Genomic DNA, 27786 nt, shown 5'->3' with positions numbered 1-27786 from the left:
GTCATCACAAAGTAGAATTGGTGGTACATAAAATAAGTCATCATATGGATTTTTAGGTGGAAAATTTAAAGAGTTATGATTTTTAAAAGTTGAGGGGAAAAACCCTTAAGGGGTTATTACCTAGTGGACACAGGACGTAAATTCCATTTGTATTTATACCTGATGGGTCCCAGTTGCTATTGGCTGCCAGGACCCACAAATAATGCCAGATATCACCAAAAAGGCTGATGTCAAGCATTAACTTTTTGGATGCCGTAATCAAAGTGGATTGCGGTGTCTAAAACTGGGAAAAAACTAATGCTGATTGGGCCCACTGTGGAAAAACTACAGGGTTCCGATCAGCTGAGAGGATGGATGGAGGTCTCTTACCAGGCTTCTTCCTGTCCGATCGTCACTCCAACAGCAGCCTGCAATAATGGATCACTGAGAATACTGATCAGTGCGGTGCTATGGCATTGTTCAGTGTTTGCAGTCGCAAGATTGGATGTGATAGTTCCCTATGGAGACAAAAAAAAGTAAAAACCCAAAAAAATTCCAAAATCTTTTAAATAAATGTGAATAAGCCTCTTCTCAAATATAAGTTTTTTTTTTTTTTTTTTTCATGTTTCAAATAATGTAAACAATAATAAACATATGTGGTATCTCCGCGTGCGGAAATGTCCAAACTGTTAAAACATTACAGTAGTGAAACTGCACATCGATGGCGTAAGTGTAAACAAAAATAAAAAAAATAAAAAAAAATTGTTGCTTTTTGGCCACTTCATATAGCAGAAAAATGTATAAAAAGTGATCAAAAAATCCCATCACAACAAAAACAGTTAAAAACTACGTCGCAGGACGCAAAACATGAGCCGTCATACATCCCTGTATATGGAAAAATAAAAATGCTATAGGGGTCAGAAGACCATTTTAAACAACTTTTTGTACACAAAAGAGGAGATTCGTTTTTAAAAGTAGTATAATAAAAAAAAAAACTTGTATAAATTGGGTATGACTGTAATCATATGGACCTAAAGAATAAGGATAACATGTAATTTATAACGAAAAGTGCACTGCGTAGACACGGAAGCCGCCATAGGTTGCAAAATGGCTTTTTTTTTTTCCCCGCCCTTCAAAAATTCTTTTGTTTTATCCTAAAATGAGTGATGTCATTATAAAGGACAATTTGGGGCACCAAAAAGAAGCCCTCATATGGGTCTGTAGGGGCAATATTGAAAGCGTTATGGCTATTAGAAGGCGAGGAGGAACACGAAAAATCGCTTTGTCCTTAGGAGATAAAGGGGTACTCCAGCGTTCTGTACGCTCTGAGCCGGAGGCGGTGATCGTGATGTGACAGCCACACCCCCTAGTGACGTCATGCCCCCCTCAATTTATGTCAATGGGAGGGGACGTGGCGTCACGAGTGGGCTTGGCCGTGACATCACAACCACTGCCACAGGAACCCGGGTAGAGTGCGGGGTGTTGTGGAAGATTGCAGGGCCCCAGCAGCGGGATCCCCGTGATCAGACATCTTATCCCCTCTTCTTTGGATAGGGGATAAGATGTCTAGCAGCGGAGTACCCCTTTAATTACAGCGACTTAAACAGCAGGGGGGGTCAGATTCTGTAGGCTCTAAAACGTGGACAAGTTATGGCCATCTATATTGCAATATGTTTGTATATTCTTTGTGAACATTGGTTTGTGTTATTTGTGGTTTACTACACAGCATTTTGGGAAAACGCGTCTTTCACTGGCATTCTTTTGCAGCCAGCTCTTATATTAAAGTCCATAGCGAAATATAAAACGGGACTCTGTTTTGGATATTTATGCTGTGATTTTGAACATTAAACTAATTTAATAATGACTATAGTGCACAGTAATAATTTTTGTCTTAACTTTGGAGGAATGCTCAAAAAAAACATGTACGAAAAGACACTAAATAAAAAACGCAAAACCTTCCAAGAAACATGTTAGGGGGGAAAAAAGGTTTTACATCCATTCTTATTTAATCAGTGTAAAAAAAAAAAAAAAGGGAAAATGTCTGAATCTGTCCTTGATGCCACAATGAAAATCCATGTTGTCGTACCGCATTCTGAGAGGACACGTAGATGGACCAAATATCCAAGTCTGATAAGTCTATGTATTACAGTACAGTGATCCCTCAACTTACAATGGCCTCAACATACAATAGTTTCAACATACAATGGTCTTTTCTGGACCATTGTAAGTTGAAACCAGACTCGACATACAATTTTACAGACAGTCCAGATCTGTGAAACGTGTCAATGGCCGGAAGAACCGACCAATCAGAATGAGCATTTACTGGTAAATCACCTGTATTACTGAAGCGTATGCACTGACTGGTGTCTGGTAGCGCCCCCTACAGTACAGGGAGTAATTACATGTTCTGTACACTTTACCTGTACCAGAATTAGCTGCTCCTTTGGACACCAGGTGAGGGCGAATCCATGTTACTTTTTTAGGACATTGCCTGTACTGTATAGGACCCTGAAGAAGCTCCTGTTCTCTACATAGACCAAGTGTTTCCCAAGCAGGGTGCCCCCAGCTGTTGCAAAACTACAACACCCAGCATGCCCGGACAGCCTTTGGCTGTCCGGGCATGCTGGGAGTTGTAGTTTTGCAACAGCTGGAGGCTCCCTGCTTGGGAAACGCTGAATTAGACAGTGATTACAGCTCCCAGCAGATCTTTATTACTGTTCTATGTAAGGATTTGCTTTATCTATATTAGTTATCTACTTAGTTTTCTTTAATCCTCACTTTTTCCTATTTTTGGATGACCTTTTGGTGCCTTTAGAACCAATTACCAGGTTTCCATAGAGTTCTGGTCTCAACATACAATGGTTTCAACATACAATGGTCGTCCTGGAACCAATTAATATTGTAACTTGAGGGACCACTGTATAATGTATTCTTTATATAATGCAGGATACAGAACAGGTTTGTAATTTGTATTATTGCTTTGAGGCCCGATCCTGTAGATCTCCATTATAATGACTGCGTAAGTGTATATGTGTTATTGTACAACATGCTCCTTATGGAGGGGCTGGGACTCTGTATTGTACTGTATATAGACTGTATATGTGTGAAGATCCTTCAAGGCTGTATATATCTGGTGTTGTTTCACAATATTTGCATTGAACTTTAATGTGCATTTTTCTATCTCCATTCCATACCATGTGACCAATAGAACTATAAACAATTTTTCTTGTTGGGACTGGAATAAAAAATAAAAAATCTCAAACTATTAAAAGCTTTTCAGCTCAACCCATGTCATGATCTTTGTTTTATTATTAACCTTATATAATAAAAAAGCACTCTGCTTTATATTAAAGGGGTACTCCGGTGAAATTTTTTTTTTTAATCAACTGGTGCCAGAAAGTTAAACAGATTTGTAAATTACTTCTATAAAAAAAAATCTTAATCCTTCCAGTACTTATTAGCTGCTGAATACTACAGCGGAAATTCTTTTCTTTTTGAAACACAGAGCTGTCTGCTGACATCATGAGCACAGTGCTCTCTGCTGACATCTCTGTCCATTTTCGGAACTGTCCAGAACAGCATATGTTTTCTATGGGGATTCCCTTTTAATCTGGACACTTCCTAAAATGGACAGAGGTGTCAGCAGAGAGCACTGTGCTCGTGATGTCAGCAGACAGCTCTGTGCTTCAAACGGAAAAGAATTTCCACTGTAGTATTCAGCAGCTAATAAGTACAGGAAGGATTAAGATTTTTTAATAGAAGTAATTTACAAATCTGTTTAACTTTCTGGCACTAGTTGATTAAAAAAATAAATAAAAAAAATAAACGGAGTACCCCTTTAAAGGGGTTGTGTGCTGTCCTGGCTTTCGGAGCTCGGCACGCAGCGTCTGGAAGTTCATTACTCCGAACGCTGTGTGCGGGCTTCCTTGTTCGCGGCCGCCGGTTGTGACTTCTACCAAAGTCTATGGGAAGGGGGCGTGACAGCGGTCCCACCTCCTTCCCATAGACTTTCGTTGAGGTGGTGGGCGTGACGTCACGCCCGGCAGCCGCGAACACGGAAGCCCGCACACAGCATTCGGAGTAATGAACTTCCAGACGCTGCGTGCCGAGCTCCGAAAGCCAGGGCAGCGCACAACCCCTTTTAAAGAAAAAAAGAAAACTATTAACCACACCTCAAAGACCTTCCCATACAGTTAGGTGCGTAATTAAAATTGATAATGGACAGAACGTGCTTCAAAATCACAGATGTTAACTAATAAAATGGTAAAATCCCCACAATATACAATGTGAAAGCACTTATAATGTCCTACCACTGGGCCCTAGTGGTGGATATTAAATGATTAGAACGGCACGAATGCTGTGTTCCGCAAAGATATATATGAAAATCCTGCCACTGAATAGTCCAACTGCTGGTATTCTACTAGTAATTGTCCATTTCGGGATATTGTAATGGATAAGTCCAAATCTAAACAGTCCTAATATAAATAGGTCTCCACTGTGGAATGCCGCTGGTCCCGTGGTGCGATGGACCAAATATGCCTCACCAGTACACTGCAGCTGGTCTCGTACTGCGACGGACCTGATGGAATTAGCCGCAGGTAAACTTTCTTGTTGCTGGGAGGATATACACAGATGTATTAGACGTTCTGTGCTGGTGCTGAGCTCACCGGATCCCGGCAAATGCAGCCAGGCTGAGGCTCCAGCAGGAGCACGATATTTCTCATGCAGTCTCTCTCGTTGCGGGTGACATCAGAATCCCATAGCGGGTTTTCACTGCAGGTAAATCCTGTAGATCTACAGAAGAAGGGGTTGTGCAATCATCCCAAGTACCCTGAAACGCATCTAGAGTCTCACTGTGTGAATACAGCACTACATGTATCTGTTTGGACAATCACATTGATCCAGGATTTAAATGCAGTGGAAACCCGCTATGGTATTCTGACTTGCAAATCACAGTAAAAAATTTGTTAAAAAAAAAAAAAAAAAAAAAAAAAAAAAAAAAGCAGTAACAATTATAGGTGAAATATGGCAATATTTCTCTAAAAAAAAAAAAAGTACATTAAATAAGAACATTTATCAACACTTCACATAATGCGAACTAACCTCAACTCACTTCTGGGTCTTAGTTCACCTAGGTGAATAGCAGCAGCCTAAGGTGACCAGGTGCAGTGATGACACACCACACGAAACCAGAGGATTCATGGGAATGGTAGGCTGCATTACAGAATCACTTCAGTAATGGAATTGCAAACTAACGTCTTTAAAACAGGTAAGCACAAGGCACAAACACAAATGTTTAGATTATTCTGTAATAATCTATGCTCTAGAGCTGGGCGGTATGACCAAAAATGTGTATCATGGTATTTTTGTAACTTATGGCGGTTCCACAGTATAGAACGGTATTTCTCCCCCCCCCCCCCCCCCCCAAATCATGTGACCTGCGAGCACTGTTCTGCTTCCGCCCCGCCCCCCCCCCCCCCCCCAATTGATTATCAGCCCGGCGCTGTGTTGTCCTCATCGGCAAACTAATCACATGTTACCCGCAAGCCCTCTTGCTGCCCTCTTCGTCCTCCTGTTTGTTGTGGGCCGTCATGTAAGGAGCCGGCTTCTTACACGACAGTGCGCTCAACCTATCACCGACCGAGGCGGAACATCGCTGCAGCCGGTGATAGGCTGACGGCTCTCCGACATTCCTGTCCCCAGGAAGCAGGTGAGGCCGGTACCGGACCAACGGGAGGAGAGTTAAAGTTTATTTTGTTTTATCTTTTGCAGCCCGGGCATAGGGATACAGCGTACAGTTCAGAGTTCCAGCGCCGGCAGCCCGCAACAAACAGGAGGAAGAGGGAGGCAGCGCTCACGGGTCACATTTGATTAGTTCCCCAATGTGGGGACAGCAAAGTGCTGGGTTGATCATTCATTCCTGAGGGGCCCAACCGATATTGCGGTATGGGAAAAATTCATATCGTGCAGGACAAAAATTTCAGTATTGGGTATGAACCGGTATACCGCCCAGCACTACTATGCTGCACTCTTATAAAGTAAATTCCCGGAGTGCTTCTTTAACTGAAACAAGACATATTCACTTTGTAGATTGAAAGCAACCACAGAAACCAAGGCTGGCACCTGGTGTATGTGGACAATTGTCTGAACAGAATTGAAGCTCAAGTGTACTACTTTTCCAGGGTCCTGCACGTCATAGGGGCCCTAGCAGCTGCCCAGGCTAGCTTGGTGCTAGCACCAGCCATGCCAATGGATACTGAACAATAGCACAAGGTGAGGAATAGCAGATTGTTTTGTCCTGCACATCTCCATTCCCTTACTTGCGTTGTTCCTCTACTGGGCCACATTTACTAGAAAATTGCAGGATTTCACTGTTGGCAATATATACCCTTTTTGATAGCTATGATCATCTTAAAAAGAGCTTGGCGTCAGATTGCCTTAACCAGGAGTCATCAGGGAGGTCCTAGAGGCTTCCCCTTACCATTCCAGGCTTGATTGATAGATCACCCCTGGGTATAGAGATCACCCCTGGGTATAGAGATCACCCCTGGCTATAGAGATCACCCCTGGGTATAGAGATCACCCCCTGGGTAAGATCTATCAATCAAGGCTGGTGAGCAGGGAAAAGCCACCAGGGACCGCCCTGATGACTCTTGGCTAGACAGCACGAAAGATCACCAAATCTCTGGATGTAAAAGCAATGGCGGAGAGGTCGGAGTATAAGGGCCTGTGCACACTACAGATTTTTTGCTCACAGCAGAATCCCATAGATCTCAATGAGATTCTGCAGCTCTGCGGAAGTGCCTAGGCAGATCCGCATTCATACACCGTACGTGTTCATTGTTTCATTGGAATTCACACCGGAAAAGCTCATTGTCCATGGGGTTTTGAATAGCAGAACCTTGACTTCTGCTCTGTGCAGATTTGATGAGTGAATTCAGTAAAGAAAATTTCTTGCTGAATTTCCATTGTGCACATGGGGCCCATAGGATGTGTTCACACAGTGGAAAATATCTGGGCAGACAGTGGGCGCCAGTAGAACATGCCTGTGCTAGGACAATTTTGGAAATCCGCCATCTCCATAGACCACAATTAAAACCATTAAAAACAATGGGACTCTGCTACAAGGGAATTTCTGTGCAAAATGTATCCGCAGTGTGAACAAAGCTTTAGAGGATTGCACTGCTATTCGGGAGCCTACAAGTTTCCCTGTCCATCTGCTAATTCTGCTACAGTGTCGCCCTTCGGAATTTCCGCGGCAGAAATTCGGCAGCAGAGATTCCAGACCCCAGACTCTGCAGAAAGTATTAAAGGGGTATTCCTGGATTTTTTTTAATTTGACTATGCTACAGGGGCTGTAAAGTTAGTGTAGTTCATAATATAGTATATGTACCTGTGTGTGACTGTTTTCTCACAATTCTTCTGTGATTTTCACCCCAATATTTATATTTACCAGCATACAAAATTACTTGTCTCAGATTTTTCCCAGGTTGCAATGCGGCCAAGACCTGATTCACTAGTCAGCTGATGACAGGGAGCCTGTCTGCTTCAATGGGTGGAGGGATCGTTTGGTGGGAGAGAGTTCAATCTGCAACTAATGCAACAGCTGTAGGCACCCTGATTGAAAACCACTGGTCTTTTGAATGGATGCAGCTCATTTATGTTTCAATGGGTGGCGTGGCAGATGTGTGGGAGGAAGGAAAATGGAATTATGGGATTTGTAGTAAAAGAAAAGAAAACTCAAACAGGAAATACCAGTTCACAAAAAGCTAGCCACAGTGTTATAGTAATGTCACAACATAGCCATTTAGCCCCAAGACAAGCGCAGATCCTTCCTAATCATGTCCATTACTGTCTGCCAGGTACGTACTAAAATCACCTTATGCTGGATAACCCCTTTAACACAAGTTCATTCATTTGGTGGAGTCCGCTCTGAAATGCATTGCTGTCTATGGAGATGGCACATTTCTGAGGAGTCGTAGCTCCGGCCTGTTCCAGGTAGAGATTCTATAGTGTGAATGAGAACTAAGCCCACACCATGTGTAGTACCACATACAGGGCCTCTGTGTCACCCATAGCAACCAGCTATTCCAGCTTTCATTTATGTATATATTACCTTCAATAACAGATATAGCTATAGCTTTTGTAGTGCTGTAGTGTGGTGCACAGTGACTTTTGCCCCCCCTATAGTCAGAGGGTTGCTAAGCAACACCTACAGCACCCTCTAGGTCAGGGTTTCCCAACCAGTGTGCCTCCAGCTGTTGCAAAACTACAACTCCCTGGGAGTTGTAGTTTTGCAACAGCTGGAGGCACGCTGGTTGGGATACACTGCTCTAGGTGACCCGGACAGAGCCCGCATTCTTCTAGAGATCAGATTGTTACACACATTCACTGCACGCTGCCAGCACTTCCGCTCCTAGACTTGCATCCTGTTTTTCTAATACAGTATTTCCGATATCTCTTTTGTTATGGAAACAGAGTCTTGTATATGCGACATTGCTAATCTGTGTATGTAATGTCTACACTCATGTAGCTCCGCAGGTGTGGATCCGATTTCTGTATTCTTACATTTGCTTTAATGTCACCTTCACCTGTTATGCTAAAAAGAAAAATAACTTATCCCCTATCTACAGGATAGGGGGGGAAAAGTAGCTGATTGTGGGGGGGGGGGGGGGGGTCCAACCACTAGGGCTCCCCTGTGATCACCTGGATAGGACATGGCGCTCAGTGAGAAGCACGTGCTGCAGCTGGCCTCGCGCTCCATTCATTCCTATGGGAGTGCCGAATAGACCTGAATACAGCTCTCGGGCATCATCAGCGCTCCCATAGAAATTAATGGAACTCCCCACTGAGAGAGAGCTGGGGTCCCGTCCCGGTGATCGTGGGGGGCTTCAATGGTCAAACCCCCCCCCCTGAGATCAGCTACTTATTCCCTATGCTGTGGATAGGGGATAAGTACTTCTTTATGGTCTATGGTCTTTTTGGCATCAAATCTACGCAGAATACTGTACGTGTGAATAGACCCTTAAAGGGGTAATAGCAAATTCTCCCCATGGTCTCCAACCATAGAGATACCTCGATCTACTTAAGAACTGTATGCGCCAAACTTTTTTGATCAGCTGACCGTTGACTGTCTAGAGAAAAGGTTTTGTCTTCACTCTTAAAGTGTACCTGTCAGATCACCCCTCCCCCCCCAAAAAAAACCTGTTTATATGTTACTCAGTACCTCCATCCTGATCATGTACATCTAATTTTTATGTGTCTATGACCTATATTTCTCTCAGAATTACCTTTATTTTCTTGCCGTCATTGCTCAGCGAGGTATCTGTCCATGCAGAGGCAGGTGGCGTGTCCCTCTATTCTCTTCTGCTCATTGTGATGACTCACCTTAAAGGGAGTGCTCCTAATCTCAGCTTGTTATCTGTATAAAAGACACCTGTCCACAGAAGAAATCAATCAATCAGATTCCAAACCCTCCACCATGGCCAAAGAGCAAAGAGTTGTCCAGGGATATCGGCCTCACCCATTTTAGCGCAGCCTGTACTGTGCAGGCCTGTGATTTGTGTGGTGGGGTGGGTCATCTGGCCACATCCTGTAGGCAGATCCAGTGCCACCTGTGTGGTGTCCTCGGGCACCCTTTTTAGTCGTTGTCCTAGCACCTTCGCCCAAGCTGCGGCCTCTCCGGCTGAGGAGAGCTGGGAAGTTGCCTCGGCTGATGAGGGTATGGGCAGGGATGGGGTACAACAGGGCTAGTGAGGAGGAAAAAGGGCCCCGCCAAACTAAGGCAGGAGGAAAACCGTAGAATGAGTAGGGAGCTGGAGAGTTCCCAGGTGATGGGGGTAGCTCCGGCTCCTGAAGCTGGCCCTGTAACCGCTGAAGCCCTGGAGGAGAACGTGCTGAATGAGGAGATCAGGAGGATTCACAGAGAGGAAGCGAATATGGCCCACCCTTCCGATTCCTCCCACTATGAAAGTGTGGATGAGAAGAGCGGGGAGAGGCCCAAAAAGAAAGACAAGGGCAAAAGGAAGCAGAGAAAGAAGAGGTCAGAGCCCTCTGTTCCTTGTACTGCGGGCCAGGTCCAAAATGGAAGCCTGACTGCCCCCCCTCTGATTGACCTGTCAAACCGGTATCTCTTCCTCGAACTGGGCACTGTCCGAGGAAGGTGCCTTGATAGGACAGGGCCCAGTTCGAGGAAGAGATACCGGTTTGACAGGTCAATCAGAGGGGGGGCAGTCAGGCTTCCATTTTGGACCTGGCCCGCAGTACAAGGAACAGAGGGCTCTGACCTCTTCTTTCTCTGCTTCCTTTTGCCCTTGTCTAGACCAGGGCCGGACGGAGACGGGGACCATATGGATCAATCTGAGTCTAAAAAAAGATCTAAGAGTGGTCCTGCCCTCTCGTCTTCTTCGGGGGATGAGGGGGCCAAAAAGAAAGGGAAGCAAAGGTAAAGGGTGTGGCCGTCTAATTTAGTCACCCAGTATGGCGGCACTCACCCCATTTGGCACTGGCATCTATTAATTGTGCCAGCATAAAGTCAGATACGGCTAGATTTGCAGCCTTTTATTTTCTCGGCCGTGTTGAAGCCGACATTTTCTTTTTCCAGGATACCAGGTTGTCAGATCTAGCCTCCCTGGTTAAAGCCAGAAGAGAGTGGAGGTGCGGTCCCTCCCACTGGTCTCTTGCAGCTGAGCCGTATAGTGGGGTGGCGGTCCTTTTTACCGCTCCTGTTGAATGCTGATGGGCTATTGAATTAGAAATGGGGAGGTGCCTGATCTTAGATGTCTTCATGAAGGGACAAGAGCTTCGGCTCATTAACCCCTTAAGGACTGAGCCCTTTTTCGCAATTATGACCACCGTCACTTTACGAATTAATAACGCGAAAACGCTTTTACCGAATATTCTGATTCTGAGTGTTTTTTTCGTGAGATATTCTACTTTATTTTGGTGGAAAATTTTCGGCGTTAATTGCATCCTTTTTTGGTGAAAAATCCCCAAATTTCATGAAAATTTTGCATTTTTCTAACTTTGAAGCTCTCTAATTGAAAGGAAAATGGATATTCCAAATAAATTTTATTTTTCTTCACAAATACAATATGTCCACTTTATGTTGGCATCATAAAATGGACATACTTTTGCTTTTGAAAAAATTAGAGCGCTTCAAAGTAGAGCAGCAATTTTCAAAAATGTCATGAAAATTGCTAAATCTGAAGGGACAGATGTTACAGAACTACAACTCCCAGCATGCCTGGGCAGTTGAGGCATGCTGAGAGTTGTAGTTTGGCAACATCTGGAGGGCTACTGTTTGGGCACCACTGTAACAGTGGTCTCCAAACTGTGACCCTCCAGATGTTGCAAAACTACAACTCCCAGCATGCCCAGACAGCCTTTGGCTGTCTGGGCATGCTGGGAGTTGCAGTTTGGCCCCCCTAGTGGTTGCCACAGTAAAGATCGATTTACTTTCACTTTCAATTCCCCCCCCCCCCCCCCCCACTGTCGATTCCCTACCTGATCAGGATCCAGCAGGCTCCAGTGAAGATCCCAGGTCCCCAGGCATCTTCTCCTGCAGGTACGGCCTCCATCTTCTTCCCAGAGCCCCTCGACATCCAGGGGCGGGCAGAACGGGGGTTGCCATGGCAACCCCCTGTCCTGCGCTGCCATTGGTCAGAACTCCGTTCTGACTAATGCCAGGGGATAGGAGTAGATCGCAGCTTTGCGACCTCACTCCTATCCTTTAGGCTGATCGGGGCTGTTGCTGACAGCTCCGATCAGCCCTATTTTCCGGGTGATCGGGTCACCAGAGACCCGATCAGCCCGGAATTGGAGAAAATCGCATGTCTGAATTGAAATGCGATTTTCTCCGATCGCTGACATGGGGGAGGGGGGTCTCAGGACCCCCCTGGGCGATGTCCCAGGGTGCCTACTGAATGATTTCAGCAGGCATCCGGCTCCGGTCCCCAACCGGCTAGCGGTGGGGACCGGATTTCCCACGGGTGTATGGATACGCCCTCGGTCCTTAAGGACTCGGAATGCAGGGCGTATCCATACGCCCGGTGTCCTGAAGAGGTTAACATCTATGCCCCACAAACCAGGTGGGGTCATAAAGATCTCTTTATGAAGATTAAGCCCTTTCTTTTTATGAGTCGGCAAGTGATATTGGGAGGGGACTTCATTAATGTCACAAGGTCCCAAGATAGGGAGAGGTTCCAATAATCAGCTGACTTATGACTGTGTGGCCCTCAATAATATAGTTAGGGAAGCTCACCTAGAGGATGCCCACATCCGGAGCCCCTCAGACCACGTGGGTTTCATCTTTCATCGAGGTAGCTGCAGGTCTAGGTTAGTAAGGTTTTATTTGAAGGAGGAAGCCGTCTCTTCTGCAGTGTCCGTGGTTGAGGTGGAGTTCTCCGACCACTGTATGATTTTGTTTTCCTTGAATGTTTCAGAGACCCCCGGATGAGTAAAGGTTATTGGAAGCTGAATTCGTCCCTCCTGGAGGAAGCGGAGGTAAGACAGTCCTTTGAGGTATCACTCTCCCAACCCTCACAGAAACTGCAAGATGTCAGTGAGTAGTAAAGTCATTTCAGGACTGACTGATAGTACAGGGTCTCAGAATCAGTCCAGATCAGGGATCCTGGAGGTCGTCAGACCCTTCTACTCGCACTTCTTGGGGAGGAAGGATCTGGATCAGGATGTGATGTCGGGTTTCCTAGCTGAAACCATTCCTGAGCCAGGGGTAGACCCCTCTCTTGATGTTTTGGCAGAAGAAATCAGGGAAGAGGAAGTGAGATTGGCGATCGAGGGGCTTGCCCCTAACAAGTCGCTAGGTCCCGATGGCTTAACATCTGTGTGGTACAGGACCTTTAAGGAGTCTTTAGCTCCCCTCTTAACTGAGGTATTAAACGAGCGTCTCTCCTCAGGCATGCTGCCAATGTCAATGAGGAGGTCAGCCCTGATTCTTCTGTCAAAGGGTAAAGATCCCAGCTGTATTGAGAATTGGAGGCCCATAGCTCTTCTCAATACGGACAGGAAGCTTCTGGCCAAGATACTGTTTAATCGGTTGGTGAAGTTTGCACCCCGACTCCTTTCGGAGGCCCAGCACTGCTCTGTTCGGGCTGAAGCACCTTAAAGGGGTACTCCACTGGAAAACATTTTCTTTTAAATCAACTGGTGCCAGAGAGTTTCACAGATTTGTAAATTACTTCTATTAAAAAATCCTAATCCTTCCAGCTGCTGTATAATACACAGGAAGTTCTTTTCTTTTTGAATTTTCTTTTTGCCTGACCACAGTGCTCTGTGCTGACATCTCTGTCCATGTCAGGAACTGTCCAGAGCAGGAGCAAATCCCCATAGCAAACCTCTCCTCTCTTGCTCTGGACAGTTACTGACATGGACAGAGGTGTCAGCAGAGAGCACTGTGGTCAGGAAATTCAAAAATAACTTCCTGTGTATTATACAGCAGCTAATAAGTACTGGAAGGATTGGGATTTTTTAATAGAAGTAATTTACAAATCTGTTTAACTTTCTGGCACCAGTTGATTTAAAAGAAAATGTTTTCCAGTGGAGTACCCCTTTAAGTGCTGTCCTTAGTGTCAGGAAGGCAGTTGAGCAGAGTAGTGCAGGTCTCTAGTAGGGGTACTTGCTGTCCCTGGATCAGGGAAAAGCATTTGATCGGGTGAACCATGAGTACCTCTGGTCCGTCCTCCTGAGATATGGCTTACTGAGTATTTTGGTTAATTGGCTTAAGATCTTGTATGCAGGGGCAGAGAGTTTCCCGCTGGTGAACTGGTGGTCTGGCTACTTTTTTGAGGTGGGGTCCGGAGTCTGTCAGGGTTGTCCTTTTGAGCCCGCTTTTATATGTGTTCGCGATCGATCCCTTCCTTAGGAGGGTGAGTCGCGGACCATTGGAGCGAGTCGGGATGAGCCTGGCAGAGCCGGCTGTCGCCCAGAGAGTGGTGACGTACCCTGACGATGTCACTATTTTCCTCTCCTCGAGAGAGGAGGTCGATGTGGTTATGTCGGAGGTGGACCGCTACTCGGAGGCATCCGGGTCTGAGATCAACCGGGATAAGTGTGAGAGTCTCTGGCTGGGAGGGGGAGGGGATCCCACGTTTGATCACCCGGACACCCTTCCAGGGCCCCAAGAATCAGCAAAAGTCTTCACATTCGGCCAGGATGATTATCCCACCAAAAACTGGGATGGTAAGCTCCAGGATGCCGCTCAGAGGGTGAACCAGTGGAAGGGTTGGTCTTTGATCCTCAGGGAAAGCGTACACCTGATTAAATCGTACCTGCTCCCCTTGTTTATTTATCTGGGCAGCGTATGTATCTTGCCAGAGGCTTACTATACTAGGATCTACAGCCTGTTTTTCCAACTGTTATCGAGGCGCAGGTTGAACCTAGTCAAGGAGACTAGGGGGTTTATCTATGGCAGTGTTTCTCAAACGCGGTCCTCAAGCACCCTCAACAGGTCATGTTTTCTGGATTTCCTTAGTCTTTCACAGGTGATATAACTGTGGTGATGCCTGATTCACTGACCACAATTAGATCTATGATCACTGATCTATGGTAAACCCTGTGGTGTTAACAAACGCCTTCTTGAAAGCTAACATCGCGAACCATTGGAAAGTTAGGGCTCCTACGTGGGTAATCTCCTGCAGGGAATGGTTTTGGCCTTTCTTCCAGGAATGGGAGAGAGGAGGGCGAGTGAAGGACCTCTGTACGCCCCATGGATATCTTTCGGCTTATGCTACCCCGATTCTGAAGGCGATATGTCAGTGGGGTCTGGGAGAGTGGGAGATCAGGACCCAGTCAAGGCAGTTTCTTGACAAACTGGTTCTGTTGACGCACTTCGAGAAGCCTCTGGCACTCAGGGACTGCCCAGGTCAGGATCTCAGTGTGGGGTTGTATCTTTTGAACATGAAAAGGATCCCCCAGAAGTTTTAGGACTTGGCCTGGTGCTGCTTTCAGAGGAAGCTATATGTAAGGGACAACCTGAAGTACAGGAACTCTGATGACCGGGGATGTCCCAGAGAAGAGTGCGGGCACATGCTGGAAAGCATGGACCACTTCCTGCTTCATTGTCCCTTTTAATATAGAGGTTTACAACAGGGTGGGTGCTTCCATCGGCTGGAGTCAACTTGCCTGCCTTACCTATCCAGAGTGGGCTTATGCATGTCACCTTAGCCTTTTTGTTTTGTTTTCTGTGGATAGACTGTAAAGGGCTTGCAGGCAACCAAACTTGGGCCTTGTGTTTTTTTTTTGGTGTTGTGCATTGTTGATATTGCTCTGTTATAGAGTGTGTGTGTGTGTGTGTATATGTATGTGTGTGTGTATATATATATATATATATATATATATATATATATATACACACATATATTGTTTTGTTTATATCTAGGTGGGAAGGGGTGTAGTTTAGGTTGGGGGGGGATTTTGGGTGGTGGTGGTGTGCACCCTGCTTTGAGTCCTTGGAGCAGAAAGGGACTCCAGGATTGGACTCTTAACAGTGGTTTGTTTTTTGTCTAGTATGGGTCAGTTATGGACAAAAAGTGGACAAATCTATGGACTCTGACCCATGTCCAGAGGGGGTAGTGAGTCATGGGATATTTTATATATGTATAGACTGTTATTCTGTGTATATTTTGTATGTTCCTATGTATAAGTATTTTTATGTACGTATTTTGTATGATGTTATAGTTCTTTTTAGAGAAAGGCAGTCGACTAGTTTCTTTAGTTGGATTATCTTTAGTTAGGGCAGTTAGCCATATTTTTTCGTTAGATATTTTAAAGGGAGGGGAAAAAAATCTATTACAAGTTGGATTATTTTTAGTTAAGGTACATGTACAGGTACATGTACGTGGTGACTTGGGATGACTTCCTGCAACGTATATGTACCTGTTGGAAATAAACTGTCACAGCGCCGCCGGGCGCTGTGACAGTTTATTGAGCTCGACTGTGCTGCACAGCTGAGCCTCCCTGATGCCGACCAGGGACCAATCGCAGCAGTCCCCAGCCGGCGATCGCTGCTATTGGTCTGTCAGTACAGACAGCCAATAGCAGGGATCTGGTGCAGGTCTCCTCCTTCCCCCTCTCCTCCGTCGCTTCACTGTGTGAAGCGTTTGGTGATGAGGGGGGGCCCCATTGGAGGAGGCCACCCGCGGACTCCGATCCTGGGTTAACCCTGTAGACGCTGTGGTCACTAAGACCGCAGCGTCTATTAGGGCAACAGAGGGAGGGAGCTCCCTCTGTCACTGATCGTCTCTCTGCAAAGTGAAAGCAGAGCGCCGATGGTTGCCATAGCAACCGGAGGACTGACAGTGACCTCTGTTGTAAGGTAGGGACTGATCTATCCTATGCCTGTCAGTACTGACAGACATAGGCATAATTCAATGGAGTACAGATGTGTACTCCATTGAATTATGTGTATAATAGTAAACAAAAAAAATAAAGTGTGAAAAAAGTGGAAACAATAAAATAAGTGAGAAAAATTTAAAAAATTTAAAGAAAAAATGTGAAAAATAAAAGAAAAAAAATGTGAAAAATAAATAGTCCCCCCTAATACATCAACATGTCCTGCAAAAAAGTCCTCACACAATTGCGTCAGTCAAAAAATATAAATGTTTCAGCTCATAGAATGCGGCGACTTATTTTTTTAATAAAAAAGTTTTTATGCCATAAATGACCTAAAAAATAAAAAAAAGTATATAAATCGGTATCGCCGTAATCATATCAACCTGCAGTGTAACGTTAACCTGTCATTTATACCGCATGATGAACGACCTAAGAAATAAAAATAAAAAACAACCACAGAATTGATTTTTTTTTTTTGTGTACCACCTCATAAAAAATTAAATAAAAAAATGAGCAGAGTGTCAAATGTACCCCAGAATGGTACCCCCAATATTTTTGCACCCCAAGGCCCTTGTAATTTTATATGATGCCAACAAACTATCCTTAAAGAGGTACTCCGGTGGTCAACGTGTTTTCCGTTTTTGACTTACCCTATTTGTTTTGTTTCATTTCTATTCTTGTTGTTTAGCCTACTCAATTTCCGTTCTTTGTTGTCTTTTTATCCCCCACTTTGTTTTCATATCTTTGCTTCTATTTCCTGTTTCTTGCTGTGCTGAAAACTACAAATCCCAGCATGCCACATGTCTTTCTGGTTTGGGGTGGGTCCTTTTTTTTTTTTTTTTTTCAGGTAGAAGAAACAGACATGGTCGCACATCTACAATCTTGTATAATGATCTAATTGCTTCTCAGCATAATATCAAAAACTAACAGGTTGTTAGTATACATTTTTGATCAAAAAGTACAAGCCCACTCGCCACGACAAGGCCACCTATTTAGAGTGGGTCCCTAACGTCCCTAGCATTAAATGGCGCAGCACTGGGTGGCGACCACCACCGCCGCGGCACCAGTGCCCAAGGGGGGGGGGAAAGACCCACTGGCAGAACGGCCCCAATGCCACTCAAACCAGTCTATGGGCCGCACCTCCCCACAGACACGGCGGCAACGGACGCCGCACAGCACCACACCAGTGTGAACAAGGTGTTGCAGCACACTTACCATGCTCTCCCAGTCAGACTGGGAGGCTGCTAGGAAAGAAATGGCCCGTGTGTAGCTAACTACTACTTATATAGGGTTGGGCTGAGGGGGTGGGGCAGAGTGCAGACACATGGTAAAACAAAAAAAAGGAGGGGATAGAAAACACAATGTGAATTCAGGTACAAGAAACAGACATGGTTGCACATCTACAATCTTGTATAATGATCTGATTGCTTCTCAGCATAATATCAAAAACTAACAGGTTGTTAGTATACATTTTTTATCAAAAAGTACAAGCCCACTCGCCACATCAAGGCCACCTATTTAGAGTGGGTCCCTAACGTCCCGAGCATAAAATGGCGCAGTACTGGGCAGCGACCACCACCGCCGTGGCACCAGTGCCCACGGGGGGGAACGAACCACTGGCAGAGTGGCCCCAATGCCACTCAAACCAGTCTATGGCACTGTTCACACTGGTGTGGTGCTGTGCGGTGTCCGTTGCTGCCGTGGCGCCGTGTCTGCGGGGAGGTGCGACCCATGGACTAGTTTGAGTGGCATTGGGGCCGCTCTGCCAGTGGGTCGTTCCCCCCGTGGGCACTGGTGTCGCGGCGGTGGTGGTCGCCGCCCAGTGCTACAACATTTTATGCTAGGGACGTTAATTAATCACTCTAAATAGGTGGCCTTGACGTGGCGAGTGGGCTTGTACTTTTTGATCAAAACGTATATACTAACAACCTGTTAGTTTTTGAAATTATGCTGAGAAGCAATTAGATCATTGTGTAAGATTGTAGATGTGCGACCATGTCTGTTTTCTACCTGAATTTTCCTTTTTTTTGTTTGTTTGTTTGTTCCGCCCTTTACCCATCCTACTAATTTCCCGAGTCAGCCCCCTTATACACAGCACACTAATATAAATCAGCCTTGGTTGGGATACACTGTCATACCCACACAAAAGGAACTACAACTCCCAGCATGTGTCATTCAGGAGTCTTCAGTCTGTGGTATAACACCAGCATGCTGCCTCTGTAGTCTCCTGGGGGTTGTAGTTCACCACACCTCTGTAGGGCATACACCAGTGTTTCCCAACCAGGGTGCCTCCAGGTGTTGCAAAACTACAACTCCCAGCATGCCCTGACAGCCTTTGGGCGCTAGGAGTTGTAGTTTTGCAACTGCTGGAGGCACACTGGTTGGGAAACACTGGTGTAACATGATGTGTATGCTGAATAGGCTAGAACAGTGTTTCCCAACCAGTGTGCCTCCAGCTGTTGCAAATCTACAACTCCCAGCATGCCCAAAGTCTGTCAGGGCATGCTGGGAGTTGTAGTTTTGCAACAGTTGGAGGCACACTGGTTTGTAAACACTAGCATACACACACACACACACACACACACACACACAACAGGGACTACAACTCCCAGCATGTGTCATTCAGGAGTCCCCCCCTTCCCCTTCACATATAGGGGGAGATTTATCAAAACCTGTGCAGAGGAAAACTTGCCCAGTTGCCCATAGCAACCAATCAGCTTGCTGCTTTCATTTTTATGAAGGCCTGTGAAAAATGAAAGAAGCGATCTGATTGGTTGCTATGGGCAACTGGGCAACTTTTCCTCTGCACAGGCTTTGATAAATCTCCCCCATAGAGATCATTCCCCGTATGAGATTTATTCCCCTGCAGTCCATACATCCCCAGCCCATGCACCTTCACATCCTCCCCTTCAGATAACACTTATCTTCTCTGTGAGGTCCTTCTCCTGTGCAGACCAGTGTCCTTAGAATACAGAGGGGGGGGGGAGGGGAGGTTAGGAGCTGTGTACTCAGCTGGATGAGATGAGGGGCGTGGCTTATTCCTCTCATGCAGACAGAGAAAGAAAAAAAAAAGCTGTGACATCTTGTCCACAACAGACTCAGAACTGTGGACAACAGTAAAAGAAAACCCTCGGAACTACAGAACTTCCTGCCCAACAAACAGGTAAGAAAAACACATACATGCTGCCAAAACATATAAAACATGTATATTGCAAAAAAAAATAACTTACAAAGAAGATGCCATATAGTAAAAAAAAAATTAACCACCGGAGTACCCCTTTAACAAAAAGGATGCCCCCAAATCCACACAGCACACCTTCACGTCTGATGCCTGTGTGAGAAACACGTAGTGAACAAAGGCCACAAATGGGATATTTCTAAGTACGTCAGAATTCGGGGAATAAATCTTGAGTTTTATTTCTTTGTCAACACCTACTGTGTTACAGGAAAAAAATGGATTAAAATGAAAAATCTACAAAAAATTTTTACATTTTTAATACTTCCTTCACTTTGCTTTTATTTCTTTGAAACGCCTAAAGGGTTAATAAACTTCTTTAATGTCATTCTGACTACTTTAAGGGATGCAGTTTATAAAATGTGGTGATTTATGGGGTATCTAACATACAGGCCCCTCAATTCCACTTCAGATCTGAACTGGTCCCTGAAAAATCTGATTTAGCAATTTTCTTGAAAATCGGGAAAATTGCTACTAAACTTATAAAACCTCTAAAATTCAAAAAAAGTTAAAGAATGTTTATCAAATGATTGAAAACATTAAGTAGACATATTGTAGATGTGAATTAATCATTAATTTGGTGCGGCATGACCATTTATCGTACGAGCAGAAAATATCAAATCTAGAAAAATGCTAAATTTAGTTTTCTTTTACAAAAAGCGCTAAATATATCAATCAAAATTTACCACTAATGTAAAGTACAATATGTCACGAAAAGCCAATCTCAGAATCGCTTTCATAAATAAAAGCATTCCAAAGTTACCAAATAAGTGGACGCATGTCAGATTTGGAAAATTTGCCTTGGTCATTAAAGGGGTACTCCTCCCCTAGACATCTTATCCCCTATCCAAAGGATAGGGGATAAGATGTCAGATCACCGGGGTCCAACTGCTGGGGACCCCGGGGATCGGTGCTGCAGCACCCCGCTATCATTACTGCGCAGAGCGAGATCGCTCTGCACGTAAGGACGGGCAATACAGGGGGCGGAGCATCGTTACATCACGGCTCCGCCCCTCGTGAAGTCACGGCCCGCCCCGTCAATATAAGTCTATGGGAGGGGGCGTGGCGGTCGTGACGCTACCCTGCCATAGACTTGCATTAAGGGGACGGGCCGTGATGTCAGGAGGGGCGGAGCCATGACGTCACGCTGCTCCAGCCCCTGTATCGCGCGTCATTACGCACAGAGCGAACTCTGTGCAGTAATGATGGCGGGGTGCCGCAGCGGTGATACCCGGGGTCCCCAGCAGTGGATGGATAGGGGATAAGATGCCAGGGGCGGAGTACCCCTTTAAAGGAGAACTCCAGACCATAAAAATTGTCCCCCATACTGCCGGCAGTAAAAAAATAAAGATGTACATACCTTCCTCCGCTCCCCCGGGGCCTCCGGTAACCGGCTCCGGTCTCCGCCGCAATCCACTTCCTGGTTGCCGGTGGTCGGATGAATCAGCCAATCACCAGCCGCAGCGCAGTCTGACTCGGCCGGCGATAGGCTGAGCGGCAGTGTGACGTTTTCGGACTCGGCCGTAGGTGCGGTGTAGTGAAGAATTTTGTGTCCTGAAGCATTTTCAAGACTTTTTCTATTCCATCCTGCCCGGGCTGCAAAAAAAAGACAAAACAGACTTTCACTTACCTCTGTATGTTCCCCCGGAGCTCCGCAACAGCTGATCGGTCGGCCGGGCTGTCTGCTTCCTACTTCCTTTAGCCCGGTACGTCACACAGCGCTTCAGCTTGTCACCGGCCGCAGCGATGTCCCACCTCGGCCGGTGATAGGCTGAAGCGCCGTGTGACGTACCGGGGTAAAGGAAGTAGGAAGCAGACAGCCTGGCCAACCGATCAGCTGTTGCGGAGCTCTGGGGGAACATATGGAGGCAAGTGAAAGTTTGTTTTGTCTTTTTTTTGCAGCCCGGGCAGGATGGAATAGAAAAAGTCTGCGCCGGACATCTCCTTTAACCTCTTAAGGACTTAGGGCGTACCTGTACGCATAAGCCTGGTCCCAGTGTGAAAAACGGGGCCGGTCCCAGCTGCTAACGATAACCGGGACCCTGGGCTAACAGCGCGCGGCATCGATCGTTGTGCCGCGCGCTGTTAACCCTTCAGACGCGGCGATCAAAGTTGATCGCTGCGTCTGAAAACTAAAGTAAACGGTTCCCGGCAGCTCAGTCGGGCTGATCGGGACATCGCGATAAAATCACGATGTTCCGATCAGCTGGGACTCAATCGGAGGTCTCCTTACCTCTCTCCGCGGCGTCCGATCGGGGATTGATTGCTCCAAGCCTGAGCTACAGGCTTGAGCAATCGAGCGCCTATCTGACTGATCCCTGCAAAGCTTTGGCTTTGCAGGGATCAGCATAGGAGATCAGTGTGTGCAGTGCTATAGGTCCCTATGGGAGCTATAGCACTGCAAAAAAAAAGTGGAAAAAAAAAAGTTAACTAAGGTCATTTAACCCCTTCCCTATTAAAAGTTGGAATCACCCCCCTTTTCCCATAAAAAAAACTGTGTAAATAAAAAGAAAAATAAACATATATGGTATCGCCGCGTGCGAAAATGTCCGAACTATAAAAATATATCGTTATTTAAATTGCATGGTCAATGGCGTGCGCGCAAAAAAATTCCCAAATAGTGTATTTTTGGTGAATAAATGAATAAAAAGCGATCAAAAAGTCCGATTAATACAAAAATGGTAGCAATAAAAACTTCAGAACACAGCGCAGAAAATGAGCCCTCATACTGGCCTGTACACAGAAAAATAAAGTTATAGGGGTCAGAAGATGACAATTTTAAACGTATAAATTTTCCTGCATGTAGTTATGATTTTTTTCCGAAGTACGACAAAATCAAACCTATATAAGTAGGGTATCATTTTAACCGTATGGACCTACAGAATAAAGATAAGGTGTTATTTTTACCGAAAAATGCACTGCGTAGAAACGGAAGCCCCCAAAAGTTACAAAATGAAATTTTTTCTTCAATTTTGTCGCACAATGATTTTTTTTTCTGTTTCGCTGTGGATTTTTTGGTAAAATGACTAATGTCCCTGCAAAGTAGAATTTGTGGCGCAAAAAAACAGCCAAAACAGGCTATTGAGTAAAGGGGTTAAAAAAGAAAAAAAAAATTGTGATGTTTCTTAGTTTTGTTCCTTTTTTGATCATGGCAAGGAAAAATTTATGTTCATAAGGATTGTATGTGTGTATTAGATAATATAGGTTATTATTTGTTAGTTTACCTGGGCTGGCCGGTTAGGAAAGTTTGAGTTGTTATTTTGAAATGGAAAGTTTGTACTTATGTTCAGTTTTGCTCATTTTTGTTAAAGTCAATTGGACTTGTTTTTGTGTTCTGTAAGGTTTTTTAATTTTATAATAAAAGAGTTTCAGTGTGAGATGAGCTATGATTGGTTAAGGCTGCACACTCAACATTCCAGACTGCATTTCCTGATTTTGGACTTCTGCTAGGCTAGAAGTAGTCCAAAGTCTGTACAAAAGATGTGGGGAAAAATGTGCTCTGGACAAGTAGGGAGACACCTAGTGGCAGCTTTAAACACAAATAAAACATAGAAAAATTCATTTTTTAAACAAAGTACATTAGAAAGATGTTTTATTTACCATAAGGAGTGCAAAAGCAAAAATTAGTTTTAATGAGAGTGCCCAATTAAATATAAGCATACGTAAAATATATGTACAACATGGTCCCCCAGTTGATTAGATTTTCTATTGATCGGTTGTTCTATGCATTGGAACAAGTGCAAATAATTAGATACAAAAGTGTCCATGGCCTTTAAATGGTGTTCACACTATCAGGATTTGCACTGGGCAAATCAGCAGTGGATTTTGATGATAAAATACCACCTCCTTAGTTAAATCTCAGATTCCTGCCATAACCTGGCATGCAGACCTGTATGGAAATTATGGAAGTAATTATGGAAGTAAAACGGGCCTTTATCTGTAGCTTTTCAGCAAATGGGACAAAAAAAAAATTAAACATGGCTGAGGGAATTTGTATGCTTGGAAAATTATCCAATTATTATTTTTAATACCTGATGGTAATTCTTATGACAAAATCATCACAACTTTGTATATGAGGGAATGTATAAATGGCTTTGCCCAGTTTTTACTATTGAAGAAATCACAATTTTTGAGTACGCCTTTCTATTGACTTCCCCTGCGGACCCGAATACCTTGGGCACCACTGTCAGTGCAGAGCAGATCGGTGCTGACGATAAACACACGGGCTCAGCGCTCAGTTTAACTCTGCTACAAGACCAATTTAATAGATCAGGCAGAGTAGGAAAACAGAAAGATGACCTGCACACTTCCCCAGCCCCCCCCCCCCCCCCACCCTCAACCCAAACCCAAACCTGATGTACACCAAAGTATATACTTATAGTGGATAAATAAAAAATACATTGAAATATAGAAAGCAATATTTATTATAAAATAAATATTTGCTACTTTCTGAGAAGATAGGATGCTTGGTTGCACGTTGCCATGAAGAGTATGGAAAGTGTCTATCAGATGGGCGTCCGCGCCTGCACAATTCTGGATGAGGTAAAGTTTATCCCAAACTGGAATCTTGTGCTATATGGAGCCAGGACACCCGATGAGTCTTCAGGACTTCAGGAGATCCTCAGATGGAAGGAGTCTCAGATGTTATAGATGTCAGGAGCCTCAGATTGTATAGATGTCTGGGGCCTCAGATTGTATAGATGTCAGGAGCCTCAGATTGTATAGATGTCTGGAGCCTCAGATTGTATAGATGTCTGGAGCCTCAGATTGTATAGATGTCTGGAGCCTCAGATTGTATAGATGGCAGGAGCCTCAGATTGTATAGATGTCGGGAGCCTCAGATGGTATAGATGTCAGGAGCCTCAGATTGTATAGATGGCAGGAGCCTCAGATTGTATAGATGGCAGGAGCCTCAGATTGTATAGATGGCAGGAGCCTCAGATTGTATAGATGTCCGGAGCCTCAGATGATATAGATGTCTGGAGCCTCAGATTGCATAAATGTCTGGAGTCTCAGATTGTATAGATGTCAGGAGCCTCAGATTGTAAAGATGTCAGGAGCCTCAGATTGTATAGATGTCTGGAGCCTCAGATTGTATAGATGTCCGGAGCTTCGGATGTTATAGATGTTATTGGGAAACTCTAGAGATGGAATTAGAGTTCCCAATAGATGTTATTAAAAAAAAAAAAAAAAAAAACAGCTTCCTCAGGCCTAAGAGACGTCTCTCATTACACAGGAACCATCCGGCTCGTACGTGAACTGCTGGGTATCAGGACTTACGTCCGTCATGATGCAGTCCCCGTCCTTGTCGAATGTAAACTGTGGCTGGATCAGATGTTGCTGTCGTCTTGCCCTCAGCTGTTGTCTCCTCATCTTCACTGCTCCGATGGTACACCTCCCAGACTCCATCCTGGCCATCTTCTCCCCGCCTCTCTCACTCCCACTGGACTCCATCATTTTTCGCTTCATAGCTCCGCTATCCACTCCTCACACTCAAACTGAGCAACCCACACAGTTGTCAGGCAGCGCGGGCCCTTTTACCACGATGCTTCATTGTGACATCACATGTGTGACATCACATGACATTACAGGCTGTGCTAGGCCTCTAGTTCAAAGCATTAATGTATGTATATATATATATATATATATATATATATATATGAATTTATGGTAACCAGTGGCCCATAACAACCAATCAGATTGCTTCTTTTATTTTTCAGAGGCTTTATTAAAAATGAAAGAAGCGATCTGATTGGTTGCTATGGACAACTGCTCCACCTTTCCTCTGCACTGGATTTGATAAATCTCCCCCATTATTACCTACTGTCATTCAGAGCCTGATGTAAATGATGTACAGCAGCCAAACCTCAGCTTCTTCTGCTGCTTTACTTTCATTTCTCAGAATTTGTGAGAAAATAAATAAGAAAAAAACTAAAACTTCTTGTTACACTTACAGTAAGGACATGCTGGCAGTTGTAGTCATGCGGCGGGGGCAGTTGATAAGCTTGTCACCTGGCCGCACATCCCCCGTCCATGCCGCATGACTACAACTCCCAGCATTTCCTTACTGTAAGAGCATGCTGGGTGTTGTAGTCATACTGCAAGGGCGAGTGACAAGGGAGCCAGGGAAGCAGGCAGCATTGTGCTCCACTCCCTGGCTTCCCAGCAAGAAAAATAAAGTTACGGCTCTGTAACATGATATTTTTCCCATTGGCAGCTGTGATTGGGCAGGCGGCACGGACCAATCATGGGTCCGCCCAGGAAATATGAAATTACTTAGGTACACGTGCAACTTTTTTATGGTTCAACAAGTGTTATTGAAGATTTTTTTCAAGTTTTGTATAAAACATAAAGTAATCATAAAGCAGTGTGCATAAAGCAGATAGATCATCTTATTATAGTACAGTATCTTGTACACAGTCATATTTAGAAAAAAAAACACTGCATTTATGAGCTCTATATTATACACTAGGCTCGCCCTATTGTAAGAAAAAAACAACTCTAAATCCCTTAATAAATCTCCCTCATGCATTTTTATGAACTTTTGAATAAAAAAAATGTGTTGATGTCTGTGGATCAAAACACCACTGGAAATCCTAATAGGGTTAAAAAATCACCATGAAAAATAGCTGTAAACTCTGAGTATGAATTCAGTCTTACAGCGGCCATGGGGCCAAAATCTCCAAATCTTTTTTTATATAACAAATGTATACACCCCCTCAGCCCAGGCCTATTTGATTGGCAGGAAACTGCACAGGGCCCTGTTTTCTATCAGTCTTCCAGTCTTTTGGCTGCGAGCGCATGGTAGGTGTGTTTAGTCATCTGTTCACACTGGTGGTGTGCAGCATCCAATGCTACCGTGGTCCAGAGCCCACGACCAAGAGGCTGGAACTGCCTGCACTGCTGCTCTGCCACTGGGCTATTCCCCCTATGGGCACTGGAGGTGTAGGTGTGCGACCATCTACTTTTCTTTATTGATGTAGCAATTGATATATATGTACACTGTCTATGTCCCACTATACATAATATACTTACTCCTTCAGTGCTTGCTCCCACGCCGTCCTAACTAGGTGCCAAGCTATCCTCACTAGGTGCAGCGCCAGCCTCAGCTAGTCGGGCCTGGCACCCAAATTTGGCTGTAGGCAAGGGCTTATGTAATCACACTGCCTACATCCTGGAAAGGGGGCAGCCAAATCCACCTGCCTAATCTGCCACTGCCCGGTACTAGAACAAAAATACCTGCTTTTAAGTTGCCGGTATAGTGCTTACCCTGGCACCAACTCCAAACTGGTAATTGCTGGCTGTGCAGTCAAAGTACTGGCAGGGTGCGCCAATTTAACAAGGATCAATAGCGCTGCAGACCGAACTGTAGAGTCCTGGTAAATTACCTATATTAGCGGAAAACCTAGTGCCTCCACTAGGGCTACCGTAATAAATGGCACCCGCTGCGGAGAGTGTGATGCTGACGGATATATGTGACGGACAACATGAACGTGGTGTGAACCCAGCCTTCTTTACTATATAGAAGTGTGGTGGTTACATAGTTACATGGTTTATAAGGTTGAAAAAAGACCAGAGTCCATCAAGTTCAACCTATATCCCTAATGAGTCTGTGCTGAGTTTATCCAGAGGAAGGCAAAAACCCTCATACTAGAGGTAAAAATTCCTTCCCGACTCCAAATATGGCATCAGAATAAATCCCTGGATCAACATCCTGTCCCTGTAAATCTATTATCCATAACCTGTGATGTTATTACTCTCCAGAAATGCATCCAGACCCCTTTTGAACTTCACCATGACCACCTCCTCCGGGAGAGAATTCAGTCTCACTGCTCTCACAGTTAAACGTGGTGCCACAGGTGGAACGTGGGTAAGATGCATAGTTTGTGACGCCAGGACACCGTTAACCTACACGGTCCGAGGTTAAATTGATTCTCTTGGGCCAAGTGTGGGGACAATGATGATATCGATACCTATCTTTACTGAGGCAGTACAGACTTTGGTGCAGAAGGAAATGCAGAGGGATCTAGGATAGCCTGTTCCTTTGCTGGGATTTGTAGTTGCAGTTGACTTATGATTAAGTAGCAGCCCAAACTGACTTGAAGATTGTAGACTGACTGACTGACTGAAGAGAATGTCTTCCCCCAGAATTTTATGCTCACCGCTAGGCTCTGATTTTCACCTGAGCGAGGGGGTGTCCTGAGATTGGCGGGGCTGCAGGC

The 27786-nt window shown here is 44.9% G+C and overlaps 1 protein-coding gene across 5 annotated transcripts in view; it reads right to left on the bottom strand.

Moving 5' to 3' along the window:
- INTS11 (integrator complex subunit 11) overlaps positions 1 to 25592 on the bottom strand; it is a 75725-nt gene extending 50133 nt beyond the window's left edge. The window contains exons 1-2 of one of the 5 annotated variants that reach the window (XM_056543327.1): positions 25519 to 25592; positions 370 to 497 (exon numbers count right to left, since the gene is read on the bottom strand). The gene's annotated coding sequence lies outside the window, so the exon portion shown is untranslated. The other 4 variants (XM_056543328.1, XM_056543330.1, XM_056543329.1 and 1 more) reach the window with 4 other exon arrangements.
- Between the last annotated feature and the right edge of the window lie 2194 nt (positions 25593 to 27786).

This window comes from Hyla sarda, chromosome 10 (assembly GCF_029499605.1).
Source record: "Hyla sarda isolate aHylSar1 chromosome 10, aHylSar1.hap1, whole genome shotgun sequence".
Classification (NCBI taxonomy): Eukaryota; Metazoa; Chordata; class Amphibia; order Anura; family Hylidae; genus Hyla; species Hyla sarda.
Note: the sequence above shows the minus strand (reverse complement) of the source record. Positions and strands in the feature narration are given on the sequence as shown.